The sequence below is a fragment of the Polyodon spathula genome, chromosome 1 (genome assembly GCF_017654505.1).
Source record: "Polyodon spathula isolate WHYD16114869_AA chromosome 1, ASM1765450v1, whole genome shotgun sequence".
NCBI classification, from domain to species: domain Eukaryota; kingdom Metazoa; phylum Chordata; class Actinopteri; order Acipenseriformes; family Polyodontidae; genus Polyodon; species Polyodon spathula.
In genome coordinates this window covers 55,110,280-55,134,710 of record NC_054534.1, presented here as the reverse complement: position 1 = coordinate 55,134,710, position 24,431 = coordinate 55,110,280, and positions in this window count along the sequence as shown.

Below are 24,431 nucleotides of genomic sequence, written 5' to 3'. Positions count from 1 at the left end.
TCGTTGATGATATTAGTCAGCAACGGGCAGAGAGCCGAAAAGCAGGAATGAACTACAAAAGTTGGAATGGGGTACAAGCAAGTAGTGGGTTTAATTTTCTGAAACAGTTCAGTCAGGCATAGGGAAGTAACTGGGGCAAAATGAATAAAGGGAAGCAATTGGGTGTCAAAAACTGGAAGTTCACATGTAATTTTATCAATCTTGGTGATGAAAAAAAAATGTGATAGCTTTTGAGAAGCTGGTAAAGCCAGTTTGGCTCTAACAACTGACCTATAGTGGAAAATAGAAGGCTTGAGTTACCATGGCAATTCAAGTCTACAAAAATAAGTGGATCTGGCTGAGCCAATAGCATCCCTATATTCATACAGGTGTTTCCAGACCTGAAAGTGCACAGATAACCTGAAATCCCTCCACTTACACTCAAGCTGATGGCAAACTGCCTTCAGAGAGCACAACTGGTCTGTATACTAGGGAGAACAGCGTGTATAGGAGACAGATTGTGTTTTGTCAGGGGCTGTATTATTAAGAATGGTAGTCAGGGTGTTATTGTAGAGCTGAACCATATCCTCCAAAGTGTTCACCGAAGAGACACAAGGAAAAGTGGAAACAATAGCATCAGTGAACCTAGCGTGGTCAATTGTCCTCAAGTTATGAAAAGTAATTCATTGTTTGGGATTAGATGGGAGGAAAGGGAGTTTCAAATAGGACAAAATGGCCAAGTCAAGAATCTGCAAATTAGAAGTTTGTGGGCCACTAGTAATAACCGAGTCAAAAGTGTGGCCCTTATTATGAGTAGTGGTATTGACTAGCACAGACAGGCCAGAGTGCTAAAAATTCGACTGCCAGAAGGGAGTTTTGGGAATCAGTATGAATATTAAAATCACCCTGTGGCAGAGCAGAGCTCTGCCCTTTATAGATTGGCAGGGATGGGGTTAAATTCTCCTACCTGCCTGGGTTTATTGTGTTCAGGTGGCTGGGGTTAATTAGAGTAATTAACGATCAATCAGCACCCAGCCACCTGTCATAAAAGGAGGCCTCAGCTTCCTATTAGGGAGAGGAGGGAGCTGAGAAAGAAAGCAGATGATTGTGCTTGCTGTTTTGTGGTTTTTGAATTTTCTGTTCCAGTGAAGGCATCTCCCAGTCTGGAAACCTTTATCTTTGTAAGTTTTGCTTTGTGTTTTTGTGCTTAAATACCTTTTGATTTGGCCCTTGTGTCCTTTTATTTTGTGTTTATTTATAATAAAAGTGTTATTTTTTTGAACTGCAGTCTATCTCTGGGCCTCTATCCACTCACCAGTCTATCACACACCCAAAATTTAAATCCTGATAAATTTAGGACACAATAGAGATAATAGATTTGCAAATTCAGGGAGAAAGGAATAATGTTGATTAGGAGGTTGATAAATAGAGCCATAACCAGTGGCTGGGTAGAGGTCATTTTAAAAGCCAGACATTCAAATGAATTAAAAAAACGGACAGAAAAAAAGGGGTTTGGGTCACATCTGAATTATACACAACTGCCAGCCCACCCCCACGGCCTGAAGAGTTGGATTTATCAATAAAACCAAAGCCAGGAATAACAGTCTGTTTCTTAATCACCTAAGGTGGCAAACCATTAATACTATATACAGTCAAACTATTTAAATATGTAGTTTACTATTGTGTAGCATTTCATTTTTTTATAAATTGTTCTACATTTTTAAAGCCAAAACATATCTGAGAAAGGGAGATCCATCCAACCAATTAATTTGTTTCATTCTTCCCATATCTTCATTGTTTAAAAATTTAGAGGACAATTAGCCCTTGACAGGAAATTGTACGGTTTTAAAATCAATATATTGTAATGCAATCAACTGAGCCTGCGCAAATAAAATCTTATCAGACAATATGAAAAGATTTGCTCATCACAGCTGAAGAAGATAAGATAACTGCAGATGCTGACTCATTGACACATATCCTGCACAAATTAAACTGCAGAAGCACGGTGAACTAAAATAAGAATACAGTGCATGAATATAAATACAAGTGAATCAAGGATAAAAAGTTTGTTGCTCCATCTTTTGGAACATATACAGTGTGTGTGTGTGTGTGTATATATATATATATATATATATATATATATATATATATATATATATATATATAGTGTTGCCAGTCATACTACCTTGCAGTATAACATTACAAGCTTTCCAATGTCTAGTAAGGTTATGCAGGTTCAGTGCTTGGGTGGGTGACATCCTGACACAAATATTCAATGAACATTTTAAACAAACCAAGGGCTTAATAGGTCCCCGTGACTGGGTATGCCCGTCCCTATGTATTATTATGATTTAAAAGGAATGGTTTGTTGTTGTTTTGCAGCATGGATGGGGTTAAAATTTCCCATCCAGGTAAGCATGTGCTTAGTGTGGCCATCTCCAGATTTAATTATATAATTACTCATTTGGAGATGGTCACTTATATAAAAACATGTGGCAGACTGGGTGACATCACCATACCAGGAAATACAAGTACACTCACAAAGACTGAGGGGTAAGTCGCCAATGAGCTCTTTCTATTATGAAATGAAATAAATCAAACAAACAAACAAAAACACACAAAACAAAAGGCATGATGGCCAAAACAAATTGTAGCAATTGTTTACCTATCCTGTTCTTTCTTCCTTCAACCCTCTCTCTCTCATGTGAGCAGCTAATGCACTTATGTATACATGGCCATCTCCAAATTAGTAATTACTTAAATCTGAAAATGGCCACGTGTCAGGAAGTGAGTGGTGTGGGTACAGAATGAATGGCCAAACAATATTTGTTAATTATAAATAAACCATCTGTGTTTATTTATACAACACAAATAACACAAACACAACATGCATGATGTGGAAAATCCGAGAAAACCCAGCAGAGCTAAACCAAGTGTGGATAAAGTGCCACACGATCCAGGACTTTCATAAACTAGTAAGTATGCTAGAAATGGAGCTGGAAGAAATGAGACAGCAACAGGATCTTGAGGAGCTGGAACACCCACAATTCATGGAAGTCTGCACCACTCTTAACAGTCTGAAAGCCACCAGAAAGATAGAAGAAGAAGGTCAGAACAGTTGGGTTCAGGTAGGCAGAAGCAGGGAAAAAAAGAAACTTTGTCAAACACAACCACCAGAAATCAAAACATCCAACAAATTTGAGCCACTTCAAAATTTTGATGAGCAAAATCAACATCAAGAGAATGAAAGGAACAACATCCAACCCTATTAACAGTGGTGGCCAGACAGCAAAAGGAAGGGAGGTCATGATTGTTGGGGACTCCATATTGAGAAACACAGCAAGTTCAGTTAGCAGTTTGGACGCCCTTACTACAACAGTGTGCTGCCTTCCAGGAGCCTCCGTCACGCACATCACTGAGAATGCGGACAGGCTCCTAAAAAGAAAAGGAGATGACCCGGTAGTAGTTGTCCTCATCGGTACAAACAACATTGGAATAGACAGACCAAAATCCTTGCAAAACAAATGTAGAGAGCTAGGAAGGAAATTAAAAGACACGACTAAAACTGTGGTATTTTCTGGGATACTGCTGGCACCTTGCAAAGGACCATATGGACAGCTGGAAATAATTAATCTAAATGCATAGCTGAAGACGTGGTGCACACGGGAAGGCTTCACCTATCTTGAACATTGGACCACATTCTACAACAACGACTATCTATATAGGCAGGACGGACTGCACTTAAATAAAAAGGAAACCAATCTACTTGGAGAAAAGATCCTCAAGGAGGTTCAAAAGCATTTAAACTAGAAAGGAAGGGGGGAGAAATCAACAAAAAAGCAGAAGAGAGACCACATCAAAACAAGGGCAACAACTCAGGTAAGACAGCCATTAAATGTATTTATCTCAATGCTAGAAGTATCAGAAACAAAATGTTAGAACTTGAAGCTACTGAACTAACAACTAACTATGATGTGATAGGTGTTACAGAAACTTGGTTGTCTGAGAGTGATGGGGACGAATATAATTAAATTCGAAGCAGGGCATTGCATATAGATCTTGGTTTTAAGATCTGGCTTAAGATTTATTCCAATTCTTTAGAAGAAGAGTGTTTATGAAGTCTTTAGGGTTATGTGTGTTTCACAAACATTTCTGATCCTATTCAACTGATATAGTTCAGAGTTTGTACTAATTTTGTTTCCAGGCCAATAATAAGACCGTGACACCATGGGTTCGATTCTGTAATCTATTCACTCTAAATCTCCATTGGTGCAATTTTTCAGGAAGAAAAAATGCACCACATAGTTACCAAAACAGAAATAAACAAGTCCTAAAATTCATATAGGTGCTTGTAAGTTGTTTATTACAAGTTTTGTTCCATAACAAACTTGCGCTAATTATGATTTGGAGTAAAGCTTTGAGAAGCTAGGCCCCTGGGCCATATTTTCTGGTCATTATTTAAATTATATGAATGTTTAAGAGACCTTATTACACATTATAATTGTTTGAATCTAGTTTTCTAAAATGAATCACTTTTTTGTTTTCTCCTTACAAAATATAAAAGTTAATTAAATACTAGAGTAAAATCTTTGATACGTGAACAGACAGTTCCTGTTTTATTTGAAGATACAGTAGCACTCTATTAAGTTTCTTTTGTGAAGTTAAATTATAAAGACTATTAAAGCAAACTTTGTACAGTAAATTCAGTGACAAATATTTCGACTTTCTCAATGCTTCAATTAGGTTGTATTAGTGATTTAGTGTTATGTGATTGTAAAAAAGAAAATATTTTATTGGAAAACTGTTCCATTAAAATACTTAACAAAAAGGTTACACATATTTCCTTAAAGAAATATTTGAGCTGACTATGTAGGTATATTATTTTCTCCTTAACTAAATATCCTTTAATTTCTTTTGCTTTGTCTATTTCTCTCACATTCTGTTTCATACCTGACACATCAATCTACGTTTGAAACGACAGAGTGTCTGTGTTGAGAGTTCAGTTACGTGTTAGCATTTTTCATTACAGATGAATATATCAGTATAATTAAAATAATCACAATTAAAATAGGAAAAGGGTACAATCATCTTTATCATTTTTAGGCCTATAATACATTTGAACTGAAAATGACAAACGACTGCAATTTGGAGTCTGTATTTTTTTATAATAATAAACTGCAGATGACATGTCTAAATGTTGCTCACTGTATAAAATGGAAGTATTCTTGTTCTCCAGTGTATGGTAGGTGAGAGCTCTTTTGCTCACATTGGATCAAGGCTTAAAGATGTATTGGGACTGTCCCTTGATTTTCTGCATGAACATTAAGCATTAACCATTAAATAGAAAAGTTAGTGGTAAGCATCCAGGATATCTCTTTGCAGCGATTTGGCTTTGTCGTTCTACTTCTATTTTCTGCATAAACATTAAGCATTAACCATTAAATAGAAAAGTTAGTGGTAAGCATCCAGGATATCTCTTTGCAGCGATTTGGCGTTGTCGTTCTACTTTTCATCTGCTGATCAGAGAATTTAACAGGTAGGTTTTCGTAGGTTGGAAATATGTCAAACTGTTCCACCTGCAAGGTATTTGTAGGAAATGTCAGCTACAAAAATAAGAACATATTTGTACTACTGAAGGCTATAAATAAAAGATGTAGAAGTTCAAGTGAAAAAACGAAAGGTTGATGCCAGAAATGTAAAGTGGAAATGCATTCATGATTACCCTCCAAATTATTGTTTTTATTGCAGACATTTTTCAGTGATTAAATTGAACTTTCCATTTCTCTCATTGTGCTGAATTCCACTACTGTAGCCAATTCTGCTCTCAAAAGGTAATTTATAAGGGAGTCCCTGAGTCACCTGGTAGAAGAGCAGCCGTGTGGTGCACTGGGTGAGTCCTGGTTAAGCGGAGTTTGCCAGTCTTTGCTAGGGACTCCGTATGAAGTGTCACATTGGCTCAGGCGCTCCCGTAGGTTAGGGAGGTAAAACTGGCAGGGACTGTTCTCATTGTTCTACAGCAAACCCCACTGACCAGAGCCAGAGCAGAGAGATAAATTATAATTGTACCCACTAAATTTTAAAAAGGTTTCCAGTGATTACAGATATTCATAATATATATATATATATATATATATATATATATATATATATATATATATATATATATATATATATACGTGTAATATACTACAACATTTAAAAACATGCATAGTGACTCTCTCTAGAATCAAATCTTTGCAAATTTGAAAGGAGGTCGAGAGACTGTCTCCCATTTCTGATACAACTTTTTAAAATTCCCAAGCTGATTATTCTTGTATTTGTCCTAAATCTACAGAGATAATACAGTGCCTACACAGTTTAAAAGTTTGTCTCAAAGTCAAGGGCAATGTCACTGCCACTTCCACAGTTGATGTTTAAAATTCAATGACATTGTAGTTTCAACCAATCCTGCCACATTTTGTCTGCTTAAGAAAGACAGTGACTACAATAGTTTCACCAATACTGAATATCCTCATGCTATCCTTGGTCTCTCTCCAGAGAACTATCAGATGAGCTGACCTATATAGTGGCTCCGAGACCACAAACACATTTCACTTGTGACCTAAGACAGATCTGAGCCCAGACCTCCAGAAATAAAAGCCATGAAAGGCTACTGTAATGACCTACTATGCAACGTAGTCCCTTAAGGAGACTAGTTTTTGTGGAAATACATATCTGTGGCTTACATTTAAGGCACTGACACCATCTTTCTGTGACAATGCTGGAGAAATAATAACTGCAGTGATTACCCTGTCAGCCTGCTGGCATGTAAGATTCTACCGTGAACAGAAACAGGGCACTTGTGTTTTTGGACCAAATTAGTAACTGCTTATTTTCTGACACTTTAGAAAGTGGATGGTCTGTTTATCATAATTGTGTATCTGTTTAATTTGTGCACTGTGGGGTCAGTCGGTCAAAGGGAATTGACTGCCATTTCTTTTGTTTGCAATGAGGTCAAATCAAACAACAACACTTTGTCAGATTTGGAGCGGACAATAGCAGAACAGCCGTGATCACTGCAGCTGAAGCTTTCTAGTTTAATAAAGTTGTCAGAGATAACATGCCAGTACTGTCTCCCCCCCCCCCCTTCCCTCACCCACCCCAACAGGAAGAGGATTATGTAGATGATCTGCTGCATTGTGTGACTGAGAAACGCAGTCCTGTATCCATGGAACAGTCTGTATACCTCTCCAGCTCTTCTATGCCCACAGCAATGAGCCGTCTCGGTGGGATAAACATCTAACAAAGCTGTTTAACGGAACTGCTAAATAAATGTGACAGGCATGACACTTTATCGGATACAGGACTGAGATGGTTTTTAAAACCCTTTGAAGTCCCCCCCACCCCTTCTCTATACTTTTCACGTATAGAAATAATGTTGTCTCTGTGGTATTTAAGAAAGACAGAAGATAAATGGTATTGCTCTTTTTCAAAAAAGTATAGGATTGTAATGGATAAATTAATGATTTAATTATTTAACTAATAAATGAATTGCATAATTATTTCCAAATATAAAAATTGATACTAGTGCTGGGCAGACCAGCACAGTATTTGTTTGTTGGATTGGTGTTCGTGATTTGTTTTTGTTCAACCTTTTATTTTGCTCTGCGAACGTTATTTTTGTTTTCAATGAAAACGGCACACTGCAGCGCTTTCACCTACAAGTACCTGTGTTGTGTCTCTGTCAGCTGTCTGGTCTGGGAATGTCATCACGCGGCCACACTGTCACAGCATTGAAAACAAGGGAAAATGTAATATCTGTAAAAAATGATTGTTTAAAATGGTTATAACATTTTAGGTGTCACATGAATATATAACATTTGAAATTGCTTCACAGTTTCTGTTAGAACTCGTGGATTTTGAATACTTTTTTTATGCCTGGTGTGGCAGGGCTGAGGCCTGCCCCTGTAAATATTATGTTATGTTTTGGGTTTATAAATAAAATGTACTTTTGACTGATTGTAAGTATAAAACATTTTATTTTGTAAAACTAAGTGTGTACTAGATATGGCAAAGCTGGAAGGTTAGATTTCCCTCCCTGCCTAATTGACGTTTAATGTGCAGCAGGTGGCCAGGTGTTAGTTGGCTAATAGATTATCGATTAACTTTGATCATCTGCCTTTAAAAGGGGCCTGGAAAGCCAGCCCTTTGTTCTTCTTTTTGTGTACCAGCGTGAAGATTCATGCCTGCAGGGCTCCAAGGAGAAGGAACCAGATGGACCAACCAAGAACAGCCTGTGTATACCGAGGTTGTATGTTTGTGTGTGTGTGGGTGTGTGTGTGTTTATGGTAGGGATTAACAAAATCATGCCATAGAACTTTGACTGACACCACAGATTGTTACAGATATCAGTGATTTCAGTGGGGATAAAATGTGCACTGACAAATATGTTTTATGTAAGTTCCAGAATGACTTTCTGAAAATGTAAAATCACAAGCACAAAACATAAAAATTTCTTCCCTGGCTCACAATTTTCATGAATTTAATAATGAGCCAAATAAGGTACAGTATAGTCTATTTGTAAATGTTGATTATTACACTATTAAATGCGTAGAAGCTTTTCTTAAATCCTAATAATAGATAAAGATAACCTGATTAAACAAATGACACAAAACATGATACTTTTTCAACATCTATTTATCCACAAATGATTCAACATTCAATATCCATGTATGAAAAAGCATGTGATCCTTTAGATTCAGTAACTGGTGGCACCCCCTTGAGCAGCAATGACTTCTACTAAACGTTTCCTGTAAGTGTTGGTCAGTCTCTCATATGTTATGAGGAATTTCGCCCATTCCTCCTTACAGAACTGCTTCAACTCGATGACATTTGAGGGCTTCCTTGCAAGGCAGCTCTCTTCAGATCCTGCCATAACATTTCGATGGGGTTTAGGTCTAGACTTTGATTAGGCCATTTTAAAACACAGAATTTCTTTTTCTGCCACCATTCTTTTGTAGATCTGCTTGTATGTTTAGGATCATTGTCTTGCTGCATGACACACTTTTGGTTCAGCTTCAGCTCATGGATGGATGGCCTCTCTAGAATCTTCTGATACAATGCAGAATTCATGGTTACGTCAATGATGGCAAGCTGTCCAGGTCCTGAGGCAGCAAAGCAGCCCCAAACCACCACTGCCATGCTTGACGGTTGGGATGAGGTTCGAATGCAGTGTTTGGTTTTCGCCAAACATAACGTTTCTCATTGAGGCCAAAAAGTTGTACCTGACTTGTCTGTCCAGAGAACATTGTTTTTAGAAAGCAGTGGTTTCTTCCTGGCTATCTTTCCATGAACACCATTCTTGTTCAGTCTTTTTTTGATAGTTGAGTCACGAACACTCACATTAGCCATTAGCCATATCCTTGGATGTTACTCTCGGGTTCTTTGTGACTTCCTTGATGATTTTGCATGGAATTGGTTCATATAAACCCTATCTGATATTTAAGAAAAGAATGCTTTTGTTTTAAGAAACATTTCCTTTCACCCTAAGCATCCTGGGTGAAAGGAAATGTGGAGGATATACAGACACCGTGACAGGGTAGCCGAGATGGTGACGTCAGGCCAGAAGCAGGAACGAAACACTGACACTGCAGGTACGGTGCAATGGCGCTTGCTCCATTTTATTTTCAAATGCAAATAAAATAAAAGGTTTTAACAAAAACACACTTGCTCATAGAGCAAAATAAAGGTTTAAATAAAACAAATCTCTAACACAAAACACACAGGTCAGGCTGGGCAGATTGCTTTCCCTGATCCTATGTTTATTTTTTCTTTTCATTTTGTCCTTACTCCCTCACGTTCACTCCTCCGAACACCCACCACGAGTGCAGAGATCTGCAGGCTTATATGTAGGTGACCATCTCCCGATTAGCAACAATTAAACAATGAATTAACTCGGGATACAGTCACCTTCTGGACAAGGTTTTTAATGTGGATGGGGCTTCCCATCAACACTGCAAAACAATACAAAAACACATGGCTTTTGCCGTCATATATATATATATATATATATATATATATATATATATTATTTATATTTATTATATATAATATATAAACTTACTACCAAAACAAAAAATAACATGGCTAACCCATCTTATTTAAAAATACATAAATTATAATAAAACAAAACAGATACAAAATAACATACACTAAAACACAGGGGTGGAGAGGTACCCCATTCTAAAATAAATGAATAATACATTTTTACATCATAATACAAAACAAATACATTTTACAGAAGGGCTTGTCCCTGCCCCCTTCTCATGTGCAGAGCTTCTAGCCCTGTCACAGACATAAATTAGTAAACTTTGATTTAATTCTGGTCAGTCAGAAATGCACAAGATAATGCCCATTTCTTTTTGCAATTCTGTTTGGGAGGACAGGGCAAACTAGGCATCTCAAGTTGTCTTTCTTATGTTATGCATTTCTATTAAGTTGTTAAAAAAGCCAATTGCTACACTGAATAGAGAAACGGGAAAACATGATTGCTTTGATAAGCATTTTCATAGCTGCTAAAATAACCTTTTGGTTAATCTGCTATAGATTTGATTTTCCAGGTATGATTTATCCCCTTTAGGCCCTGGTTTATAATTAATGTGTGATATTTATCACTGTTTGTTTCCCAGTGATTAAAGGAAATAATTATGTTATTCATAAAGGCTTTATCTGAATACTGTGTGTATGGTATCAGGGCTAGCAAAGTGGTCTCCTTTCATGTTTGTTCAATTAGAGATAATGGCTTCAGGCATTAATCACCCTACATATTCAACAAAACTTTCCTTAGTTACAGACACTATGACCAGCACACATTGCGGTCCGGTGCACACTATTACAGTTACTATGGTGACAATGTGTCCATGCTGAATGACAGGATACAATCAATGCTGAGACAATGAGTGGGGTTTCATATTTAATGGATGGGCAATGGTTTGTCTCAGCAGACTGAATGGTCATGACCCTCGCATGATCTTGTATTATCTTTGGCCAATGCCATTGGGTGTAATGTTGATATGGCTTTCCTAATGTTATCTTTAACGCTATCATTCAGACGTGGGCCTTGTTGTGAGTCTGCAGCTTGAATCACGTTATGACTTTTGTGATATGCACTACGTTTAACTGGAACAAATATACAAGTATTTACAAAGTTAGAGAGAGCTTTAAAAGACAACAAAGATCAAAACTGAAAGCCACAATATTTTCAAAGCTTTTTTTTTTACTTTTTAAAGGAGAAATGTACATGTGAATTTATAAACATGAGAAACAAAAGCCGCCTTCTAGTTTCAGAAAAAAATAAGAGCATGTAAATAAATGTGCCTAGGCCAATAAGAAGCCCTGTTTGCATTGCAAAACAAATTAGTGATGGAGGAAGGATTTGACAGAAAATAAAAATTTATATTAGTCACTGCTCAGTTCTTGGTGTTAGCAAAACTTCCACACAAACTAGTAAATATGGGACAAATTTAATTGACAAAGCACTGACTTCATTCGTAACTTTTCTTATGTTCAGTGTGCTCTTAGCAGGTCAGGGATGTGGCTTGGTTTGGGGAAGATCAATGTGTGTATCACCCAGGCTGTAACCACGTATTTGCCTAAAAGAGAACACAGAGAGAGAATTTAAAATCCTTACTCTTTTCTGTAAATGGCTATGTAAAAATCCCAAGGTCCTTGTTTTGCTTTTGTCTCAGATAGCTACAGCTTTTAGAATCATTAAAAGGAAATCCAACCCACCCCTCACCTCTTTCGTTTAGCACAATTGAAACCAAATAACTGCATCTGGACAGCTTAGGATATGAATTGTTCAGATGGAATGTTTCGATGCAGAAATCCTTTCTTGATAGGCATTCTGTAAGGCAACAGATAAAATCTATAAACATGCACAGTTGAAACTCTAATCAGAATGACAAGATTGCTCTGTGATTTCTTGGAAGTCTAGAAGCGTGATTCCACAGGCACACAGGATGACCCTTACTTCGTTCATGGCTTATTGCAAAACATCCAGCCACCTACAAACAAGTGCAAACTAATAGAAAAATAAACAAAGCTGAACATACATATGCTAAACCAATTCCCTGTCTTCAGGCACTCACCTGGGATGACATTATTTCATGTAGTAAATTATATTTACATTGACTTCCTGTGTATGCCTAGTGCAAAACAGGATGGGACATTTTTAACACAACAGAAGTACTTGTAACACTATCTGTTAAACATATTAAAAACAGATTCTGTGTGAGAAATGATCATTTAGGTGGGGATTTAGGTGGGTACGTGTGACAGAAAGGCAATGATTCTTGCTGGTAAATCTCGCTCCCGATCTGTGAGGGCACTGAGTAACAGGAACAGAGTACCCTGGATTGATTGGCCTGACACTTCATTCCTAGGATTAAAAGGAAGTCGGTCATTTTTTCTTTTCCTCAAAAACCCAACCATACATTCTTTTTCTGGTAGTGTCTACTCCCTTACATAACCTCCTCTCTCTACACTCCCCCATTCAGGCTAGGCCTACTGTCTTCACTGAACCACCTTCCTAGACAAACATTTCCTTTGTTCTTTTATAGAGTGTGGCAAGCAGGGGAAGCAGAGGAAACCTACAGGAACTGCTATATTTATCCTGAAATCATGTGAATCACTACAATTTAACACAGGTGGAGGCCTGTGAGGCGAGAGTGTATTAAATGGAATGTCCAGACAGTAATTTATGTGTACAGAAATGAAATAATTTATTTTTATTCTCTATACACAACAAAATGATTAAATAACAAAAGAAAACAAAATGGTGTGAGGGAAGGAGTGCAGGGGTGAAATCCAAAACAAAACCGTGATGACTCGTCTTTAATTGTCTTCGTGGCGACCCATACATAAACAAAAAAAAGACAAAAGAAATGTTAGTGTTTTTTGTTTTTAAAAATCCCGCTGCACCAAACCAGTCTCTCCCTGTTTTAAAAAAAACCCGCTTGGTTAAACCATATCGAGGGAAGAATTTGCCAATATCCAAGATACCCCCGTGGCTGCCGACCGTACAAGAGCTCAAACGGGGAAAACCCCGTTGAGGATTGTGGTACCTCGCGAACTGCAAAGAGCAAGTAGGGAAGCAGTTTAGCCCAATTGCGTTTTTCTTGATCTACAAAGCGGCGCAACATATTTTTCAAAGTCTGATTAAATCGTTCAACAAGCCCATCCGTTTGAGGATGAAAAACTGAGGTTCTAATTGAACGGATTTTCAATAATTTATATAGTTGCTGAATACAGTCTGACATAAAATTAGTGCCCTGATCAGTGAGAATTTCTTTCGGGATTCCCACCCTAGAGAATATTTTTACCAATTCATTCGCTACAGCTACTGCATTCATAGAGCGTAAGGGAACAGCTTCTGGATATCTCGTTGCGTAGTCCACTACTACTAAAATATACCGATATCCTGACTCTGTTCCCTCCAGAGGGCCTACTAAATCTACACCAATCCTTTCAAACGGTACCCCAATAATTGGAAGTGGAACCAGAGGTGCGGGGCGAACTGACTTAGGGGCAGCTAATTGACATTCAGGACACTCCGATACATACTTCCGCACAAGACCATAAACCCCAGGCCAAAAAAACCGGGCCAGAATTCGTTCCTGAGTCTTTTCAGTTCCCAAATGACCTGAAAATGGAATGTCATGCGCCAATCTCATGACTTCTGACTGAAAAGGCCTAGGAACCAATAACTGTTTTACGAGCTGTCCCGTCCCGGGAGCCCGGGTTATTCTATATAATAAGTGCCCAGATACAGAAAAATGCGGAAATACCACCGGTTGTCCTTCCTGCATATCCTTCCCCTCGATATATCTAACCTGTTTCCAAGCATACTGTAACGTGGGATCATTTTGTTGTTCATATCCCAAGTCAATATCTCGGTCCCAATGGTTAGGTACACAGAGAGGAGTGTCTTTTATTACATGACCTTCCACCTCAGTAACCTCGCAGCCCCGGTTACACTGAATACCTACTCCCTTTCCTTGCCGTTTAAGCGATTGGTTTACTTTTGTGTCAGACCCCTCCCCTTGTCGTCTCAGAGTTCCCTCATATTTTTCCACCCGACGCTCTCTTTTTGTTTTTCTTGGGCGGATTTTAGGGTTAAACAGGTCGGATTGCAACGGAAAAATCTCGCCAATTGTTTTCTCCTGTTGCTTTAATTGTCCCCTGGTAGAAACTAAGACCATTTCCCGACCTAAAATACGATCAAAAAACGGCCAGTCTCTTCCCAGGAGAACAGGGTATGGTAAACATTGCGCTACAGCCACTTTAACGCAAGCTGAATAATCACCTACAATAAGTCTAACTTTAGTGGTGGGATAAACCCGAGTTTCTCCATGAATACAGGAGATAGCCACTTTACCCTGTGGCTCCCAGGCTACCCCATCCAAGAGAGCTTGCCAAATCAATGTTTGTGCACACCCAGAGTCTGCAAATGCGTAAGTACTCTTTCCCCCGACCTGTACTCTTAACTGATAAGGGCCCTCCCGACATTCCCCAGTGTTCCTACCTGTTACTGCTGACCAGGATCTTGTCGCCAGGTCCACCTTTATTACTGGACAATTCCTGGCAATGTGTCCAGGCTCATTACATTGGTAGCACACTTGGTTAGGAGGCATCAACGGAGTTAATCTGTCCTGCGAGTCCGCGACCGGCAGGTTAGGGGGATTCTCTCTCGCCCAGGATGGGGCTAACCTCGACCTCCATGGTCTGAAGGTCTGGTTACCCCCTCTGGGCTTCATTGGTTGGTTGGTCCGAGTTAGTTTAGGGGCAGGAGTGGGGTCTGACCCGGCGCCTTCGTTTGCGTCTTCGTAGGCCTCCGCCAGGAGGATGGCATCCTCGAGAGTGGTAGGTCGATTCCTCTTAATCCACTCTCGATTCCCTGGCGGTAGTATAGACGCAAACTGTTCTATAACTATTTTCTGCACCAGTTCTTGGGGTGTATGTTCTTCTGGCCGCAGCCACCGGGTGCACTGATCTAAAAGATATTGTCCCGCAACCCGGGGCCGCATCCCCTTGGACAGCTGGTATTCCCGAAAACGGCGCTGGTATGTTTCCTCCGTGATCCCGAGGCGTGAGAGAATGGCTTCTTTAACTTTAACATAGTCCCCTGCATTCGTGGCCGTCAGGGCTCGATACGCTGCCTGAGCTTCCCCTGTCAGGCAGGGTGCCAATTTCATGGCCCAGTGTTCCCTAGGCCACTCTGCAGCCTCTGCCACTCTCTCAAAAGTAATCAAGAAAGCCTCGGGATCATCTTCCGAGGTCATCTTCTGAAGATTAGGCTGAGCTGCAAACATCCGGGCAACCGCTCTCTCTGATGTTGATATTGATAGTTTTTCCACCAGCTGTCCAAAGAACTGGGCGAGCTGTTCCTGGTGCCGTGTCTCTCTCTCCTCTCGCTTCTCCTCCTGCTCCCTAAACATTGTCAAAACTGTAGCTGGATCCATTTTCACTTCTGACACCACGTATGAGGCGAGAGTGTATTAAATGGAATGTCCAGACAGTAATTTATGTGTACAGAAATAAAATAATTTATTTTTATTCTCTATACACAACAAAATGATTAAATAACAAAAGTAAACAAAATGGTGTGAGGGAAGGAGTGCAGGGGTGAAATCCAAAACAAACCGTGATGACTCGTCTTTAATTGTCTTCGTGGCGACCCATACATAAACAAAAAAAGACAAAAGAAATGTTAGTGTTTTTTGTTTTAAAAAACCCGCTGCACCAAACCAATCTCTCCCTCCACCCGTTACTCCTCCTATTTTACTTTCGGACCAACCCCGAACACAGTAGTACGTTCCCTTTAGTATGTAATGTCCCGCCTCTGTAGTCAGTGGAACACCAATCCTCAACTGACAAGTGTCCTTATCCTTCACTTGACTCCAGTGGCTGGAATTTACATACTCGTACTTCCGCCCCTCACCAAGGTGCCGCCCCTCAAAAGATGACTTTTGCCATGGTCACGAGATCTTGGTAAGGGAAGTCCCGAGTTGGTTTGATGCCATCTACTGTCGGGAGGCTGAATCACAGACCGAAAACCCTTTGACTCATCACAAAGCCACTTAACTTGATGTGTGATTTTGAAGGCGATTGGTTACACCTGAGCTAATTTAGGCTTGCTATTACAGGGGGAGTGGACACTTATCCAACCAAGCTATTTCAGTTTTTTATTTTTAATTAATTTTCTACAAATAGCTCATTCTATCTCATCCCACAGATGCTCAATTGGATTGAGATCTGATGACTGGGCAGGCCACTCAAAGATTGAGACTATTATTTCGGGACAAACCTATGGATTATAGCGGAGCAATACAGGCAGCTGTATTGCCTGGTGTCATTATTATTATTTTACAATCTTTTTGTAATCAGACTTTGAATTGTACAAATAAAATATCATCGCACCTGGATTATCGTTGACTGTTTATTGATCACCACAGCACTCTTGTACCTGCACACTGTTAACCTCCACAATTTCTCTCTCTCTCTCTCTCTCTCTCTCTCTCTCTCTCTCTCTATCTATATATATATATATATATATATATATATATATATATATATATATAGATATATAGAGAGAGAGAGAGAGAGAGAGAGAGATTTAATTATTAATAATAATATTTTGAAAAATACCAACAATGAACAGCTACAGCTATTAAAGTATGCTGTGGCACTATTATAAATAATAATATTGTTTTGCTTATAACAATTATTTACATGCTAAAATGATCTGGAGCCTTGTGAACTCGCTCTGGGTAGCGTCTGCCAACCAACTGTTGGTTGGCTGAATCTGCTGTCATCAGTCCTGAGGTTACAGTGGTGTCAGACTGTTGCTAGACAACACTAACTGAAGTCTCACCACTATTTTCAGGAGGCACTTCGGAGGTCAGAGTAGGTGGCTGGCTAGGAATGCCAGGAGTATTAACTGGTTTTGGTTTTCCCCCATTATCTCGAATCTGGTCAACGTGACTACATTTGGATCTACTTGAACTTAGTAAGTTTGAGAGCCAGTATGGGAATGTATCATTCCTTGAATCCAGTTTTGTCACTTTCTATAGTCTCCCATAGCTACTGGTTGTCCCACGTCATATTGAAGACTTTGCTTCATGGCATGCATAACTGTCTTCATTTGTGGTGGCATGTGTGGTATTTCTGTAGGTTACTAAGATATTTGCAATCATATTCTGCAATCAACCTTCATTGCATGTAAACACAGTTTAAGTGTTTGCACAAACCTTTCTGCCAACCCGTTTGTTACAGGGTGGTATGGCACTGAGGTGATGTGTTTTATACCATTCTCTTTCATAAAGTACTGGGACTCTTCACATGCAAATTTAGGTCCTTTGTCACTGACAAGTTGCAGTGGCAGACCAAACTGAGCAAAAGTGGTTCTGAGGAAATTAATTGTTTTTGAAACCATTGCTGACTAGGTGCGAAACACTTCTGTCCACTTGGATTGTGCATCCACTACTATAGAGAGCATAATTCCCTGAAATGGACCAGCTTAGTCCATGTGAGCTTATTGTCTTGGCCATTATTGTAGGCCATTCCCATGGATGAATGGATGAAGTCTTGGGCATGTTCTGGGTCTCCATATATCCAGTGCAACTTTCTATCATCCCCACAATTTGTTGATCAAGTCATGGCCACCAAACATGGCTGTTTGTTGAGCCAAAATGGCCACTGTGAAGCTGACCTAACACTTGTGACTGTAGCTTTGTGGGTACAGTTACTTGCATATTCTACATACTCCACAGTAGATGCAACGAAGGCTAAGTTGCAAGCAATTGCCTGAAACACACAGTGATTTAAAGTGTTTGTTTTAAGACAGCGAACAAAAATATATGTTGTTGGTCGTTATAAAAAAAGAAAAATATGTCATGATAAAACAATATAACAGGTTGGGATAAATGAACAACAAAAAAAAAAAACCTCAAAAGAGCTTCCAAAAATGATTTCTCAAAATAGCTTTTGTGTTATCTAAATTTGTATCTCGATGTGTTCAGCCAAATGTGAGGTGTAATGAACTTGATAATCGAAAGTAAAATAAATAAATAAATAAATAAAAGAACAAGTTCAATTTGAAATATATCAAGGTACTGTATGTAAAGGAAAGAAAAAAGAAACAAATTGAGGAAAAAAATTGCAAAAGTATAAAATACAGGAAACCATATTACTTCAATTTGGCACAGCAGGGTTTATTTTAAATTGATCAAAATGACTGTGGCCCTTAAACAAGGGCAGCGATTATATGAGGGCGGCCTTTATTAATATTACTATGCTTTACAAACACTGCAATATTTTATTACATGATTTAATGCATTTTAGAAGCAACGCCGTGAGAGGCTGCAGCACTATACTTATGTGTTTTTGGTGCTTGAATACAGTACATATTTACTGACAGTTAACTAGAGCCTATTAGGTGGGAGTTGGGAGGTCAGGGGAGTACTGTACCAGCGAATCAGGAGTGTGTTTTGGCTATGGGGCAAGACAAGAAGAGGAGAGAGAACAGTAGTTGCATGTGATGCAGTTGTTTTTCTAAACAAAAAATATTACCGCTGAATATTGGTTTGATCACACATATAAATGTCAATTGCGGAAAAAATATCTTCTGTCAATATACAGAAGATTTTTTTAAAAAGTTAAGCAACGAGCAGTAGTCTTAACCACTCCTCCTTGTCACACCACAGAAACTACAACAACAGAGTGCTCTAGTCATGCCTACCAAACTTTTTTTTTTGTGCTTTATCGTCATGATCAGAAAATGTTCCAGCCCCCACCCCATGGTTCATTTGTTGCAGGGAAGGATCCTGATCATGGCAATCTTTTTTAAATGGTAAAAAAAAGAGCAGTCAAAGTAGAAGTAAAAAAATAAAAAAGAAGTAGCTTTTCAGTACCTCAAAGAGTTGGACGTCTAAAGGCACTTTAACTTAAATATTTTGTAGGATGTGTCAGGTACATGGACTGGCTGCAAAATCTTCTATCCAAACATCGAACTGAAGGCTCCAACTCCTGACCAGGTTTACATATATTTATTTTCCTTTTATTAATTAATTCTCTCACTCCTCCTATACCTGTCTGTTTCACCTCCCTCTTGGCACCACCCTCTCCCGTAGTCATTTCTACTTCTTTTCCTCTTTAATATCTCCATAATCCTTTCTTCCCATTCCTGTCTTCTCACTTCTCCCTGCCACCACAAATCTAACTCCTCTAACTTCATCAGTCTCCCTCTCCAGAAAGGAGACTCACTCCCCTCCCTTCCCCTCCCCTCCCATCCCCCCCCTTCCCCCCCTATCATGCTCTCTCTGGCACCCTCTGGAATTGTTGTTGGCTTCGAACAAACTGCCTTTGCCTTACTTCTCTTTTAACTTCCTAGCTCACACTGAAACCTGGATCTCCCCTAATAACACTACCACTCTGGCTGCCCTTTCTTCTCTCTATCTTCTGTCCTACTCTCCTCACCCCTCTTGACAGGGTGGGGGAACAAGACTTCTGCTTTCTCCCTCCCTGCTCTTTTCTGTTCCCCGTCCTCTCTCTCTGTTAGCACCCTTGAGTTTCACGCTGTTGAAATCATCTCCCATTGTTACCTCCTCATTGTTCTCTACCATCTTCCTGGATCTTATACTGACTTTCTTGATGAGCCTGACTTCCTCCTCCTCTCCCTCCACCCCTGTTGTTCTATTAGGTGAATTCAACATCTACCTTTCCAACCCTAACCATTCTGCTGGATGTCTTCCCATTCTTCACTCCTTCACCTTCTGTCTCTCCTCATCCTCCCCCTCTCACATAGCGGGCCATCAACTGGACCTCATCTTCACCAGGGACTGCTTTCTCCCCAACCCTCTTGGTTACTCCTCTCAATATCTCTGATCACTACTTTATCTCCTTCTCTCTGTCATTCCCATCCCACCCCCTGTCCTCTGCTCACTCATTCCCCATCACCCTCTGCAACCTCTTCTATTCTACCCTCCTTCTCCTTATCACCCCTCCCGGACTCTGATCTTTGCTACCTACTACAGAGCCATAAACCCACCACGTGTGATCTGGACCTCCTCACCACTCACCTTTTCCAGGCTGCTGCCTCTGCTTTAGTCCCTTTCATTTCCTGTCTTCTCAAAACCTCTCTACTCTCTGCCTGTTTCCCAACTTCCTTCAAACAGGCCTGCATCACCCCCATCTTAAACAAATCCTTGATCCCTCATCCCTCCAGAAATATCGTCCGGTCTCCCTTCTCCCGTTCCTCACTAAAACCCTTGATTGAGCAGTACATCACCAGCTCTTTGCTTTCCTGTCAACACATTCTCTGCTCGATCCCCTCCAATCTGGTTTTCACCTGGCATACTCCACTAAAACGCTATTCTATCTGTCACTAACTCTCTACTCTCTGCCCGTGCCACCTCCCTCTCCTTTGTCCTAATTCTCCTCAACTTCTCTGCAGCCTTTAACACAGTCAACCACTCTATTCTCCTGTCCTCCTTCACTAACCTGGAACTCTCTGGAACTATTCTTGCCTGGTTCTCCTCCTACCTCACTGATCACACTTACCTGGTGTCCTGGCATGGCTCACACTCTGCCTCGTGCTCTCTTTCAACAGGTGTCCCCCAAGGCTCAGTCCTGGGACCTCTCCTGTTTTCTCTCTACACCCGCTCCCTGGGTCCCTTCAACTTCTCCCATGGCTTATCGTATCATCTCTATTCTGATGATGCCCGGATCTCCCTCTCCTTTCCCCCTCTGACCCAGATGTTTCCTCCTTTGTCTCTACCTGCCTCTCGGTCATTTCCTTCTGAATGCACTAACATCATCTCAGACTCAACCTCTCCAAATCAGACCTTTTCTTTCCCCCTCTTCCTCCCCACCACTGATCTCTCTATATTCTTCTTGAATACCTCCCTCCCTCATCATCCACCAAGAACCTCGGTCACCTTTGACCCCTCCTTCTTCTACTGTCAGTACACCTCTACTTTGGCATGCTCCTGTCACTTCTTCCTCAGCAACATACGCAACATACCCTAATTCAGGCCTTGGCACTGTCTCGCCTTGAGTACTGCAACTCCCTCCTGGCTGGCCTTCCTGCCTCTGCTATCCATCTACTCCAGCTCATCCAAAATTCTGCTGCTCACCTTGTCTTTTTCCTTCCTTGTTACCCCCATGCTACACCACTGTTTGGCTGCTCCACTCTGCATTAGATTCCTGTCGCTGCTCACATCCAATTCAACACTCTTGTACTCACCTATTGCAGTCTTAACCTTTCTGCTCCCTCTTATCTCCAGAGTATAATTTCTCCCTACTCCCATTTTTGTCGAAAGTTCAATGTGTGCTGAACAAAATGTTATATAGGTTTGCTTAGATACTCTAAAAACCGGCTATAGTAATTGTGATTAAATTAATGTGTTGCAAAAAAGATTTTCCTTTCTCATCACTGTGAATTTTCTTGTCTTGACTTTTTTTTGTTTGTTTTTGGAGAATTTTAATATCCTCCTCCCATCACCATTTGTTGTGCCTTCTGTACCTGGTGCAAAATATACACTGAACAAAAATATAAATGTAACATGTAAAGTGTTGGTCCCATGTTTCATGAGCTGAAATAAAAGTTCCCAGAAATTTTCCATACGCACAAAAAGCTTATTTCTCTCAAATTTTGTGTACAAATTTGTTTACATCCCTGTTAGTGAGCATTTCTCCTTTGCCAAGATAATCCATCCAGCTGACGGGTGTGGCATATCAAGAAGCTGATTAAAGAGTATGATCATTACACAGGTGCACCTTGTGCTGGGAACAATAAACGGCCACTCTAAAATGTGCAGTTTTGTCACACAACACAATGCTAGAGATGTCTCGAGTTTTGAGGGAATTGGGTTTGGGTTTTGAGTGCAATTGGCATGCTGACTGCAGGAATGTCTACCAGAGCTGTTGCCAGAGAATTATATGTTCATTTCTCTACCCTAAACCTGCTCCAATGCCGTTTTAGAGAATTTGGCAGTACGTCCAACCGGCCTCACAACCGCAGACCACGTGTAACCATGCCAGGCCAGGACCTCCACATCCATCTTCTTCACCTGTGGAATCGTTTGAGACCAGCCACTCAGACAGCTGCTGAAACTGTGGGTTTGCACAACTGAAGAATTTCTGCACAAACTGTCAGAAACCTTCTCAGGGAAGCTCATCTGCGTGCTCGTCATCCTCACCAGGGTCTGGCCTGACTGCAGTTCAGCGTTGCAAACGACTTCAGTGGGAAAATGCTCACCTTCGATGGCCAATGGCACACTGGAGAAATGTACTCTTCACGGATGAATCCCGGTTTTAACTGTACCGGGCAGATGGCAGACAGCGTGTATGGCGTTGTGTGGGTGAGCGGTTTGCTGATGTCATCGTTGTGAACAGAGTGCCCCATGGTGGCAGTGGCATTATGGTATGGGCAGGCATAAGTTACGGACAATGAACACAATTGCATTTTATCGATGCAATTTCAATGCACAGAGATACCGTGACGAGATCCTGAGGCCCATTGTCGTGCCATTCATCCGTCGCCATCACCTCATGTTTCAGCATGATAATGCACAGCCCCATGTCGCAAGGATCTGTACACAATTCCTGGAAGCTGAAAATGTCCCAGTTCTTCCATAGCCTGCATACTCACCAGACATATCACCCATTGAGCATGTTTGGGATGCTCTGGATCGACATGTACAACAGCGTGTTCCAGTTCCCACCAATATCCAGCAACTTCGCACACCCATTAACGAGGAGTGGGACAACATTCCACAGGCCACAATCAACAGCCTGATCAACTCTATGCGAAGGAGATGTGTCGCGCTGCATGAGGCAAATGGTGGTCACACCAGATACTGACTGGTTCTGATCCACGCCCCTACCTTTATTTTTAAATGAATCTGTGTATATCTGTATTCCCAGTCATTCTCTGTATTCCCAGTCATAACTCAGTAAAATCTTTGAAATTGTTGTATGTTGCGTTTATATTTTTGTTCAATGTATATAACTTGTACACACAACATCCAGAAAATTGCTCCTTTTTTTATTAGAGGTTTTTCAGAACTAACCAGCTGATGTATATATGTCATGTAGCCATAACTAAACCCCAACCAGGGTCATAAAGAGACACTGTCTTGATATTAATGTATTTATAAGAATATACTACAGCTTCAGTTAAACAATTACCAGTGAAGACATGGTGGAGGCAAGAATCTAGACTGGAATTAATTAAAAGTGATGGTGCTTTAAGGTGTAAATTATATAACAGTGCGGTATAGGCCAGAGGACGGCGACCTACGACACGCGTGTCAGTGTGGCACACCAAGACATTTTGCTTGGCATGCCAACCATTTTCAGAAATGGTGAGACTAAACTTTTTTGGGGAGGAGAAGGGGGAAGTATGGAGTCACATTGTGTTCTCTCACATATATTTCACAAAGCTGCTTGATTAAGAAATAAAATTACACATACCTGCAAAAAAAAAGAAGAACGCAAATAAAAAACATTTGTTCAAAAAAAAAAAAAAAAAGAACGCCATGCATAGCGTCGAATCATCTTACGATATTTAAATATGAACTTTAGGAAATGCTTTAAAAATGTGTAATTATAAATAATTTTAACACAGGGTGTTCAGTAATTTAAACTTGTGAGTATGTATACTGTGTTATTAAAAAAAAAATAAAACAAAAAAAAAAGATTCTGACGCATCTCATTAAAAAAATTATATATATATATATATATGTCCCACCCACCCCAGCCTGAACCAATTATGTGGAAACATGTCGCGTATTCATGGTAATTACCCATGGGAAAAAAAAAAAAAAAAAAAGATTGCTGATTGGACAAAAGGATATGCTATGAAACGTCATCGGTCATACGTGAACGGTAAACCACTGTGTTAGGAGGCCTAGCTATTCTTAATTATTGAAAGTAAAAAAATAAAATTAGATATTCAAAAGTTTCAGCCAGCATGGAGAGAAGTATATCGATTTGTGCAGGTTTTGTTTGTAGCATGTGCAGTGAAAGTGTGGTATCTCGTACTTCCAGCGTCCAGCGCCATTTCACATCCAAGCACAAAGCCACAGACAAATGTGAGTGCATTAGAAAAGCTGTTGATTCTTTTGAAAACAGACAGACAGCTTTTCTAAGTTTGGAACAAATGGATATTTATTGTCTGTATACGTTTAAGTAGGTAACTTTTTTGGGGGGGGGGGGTTAGTTTTGTGGCTGTGAATACTGGGCATCTGTGTTGGTGAGCACTTAGCTCAGTGCCTGCATGTTTCTCGTTGTAGTATTTATTTGTTGTCACTGGTTGTTAGTTTTGGTATTGTTTACATTTGGTATTTACTGTAAGAAACAATAATATAAATGGGAACCGTAATAATTGTGCCCCCCTCCCCTTGGTTTGC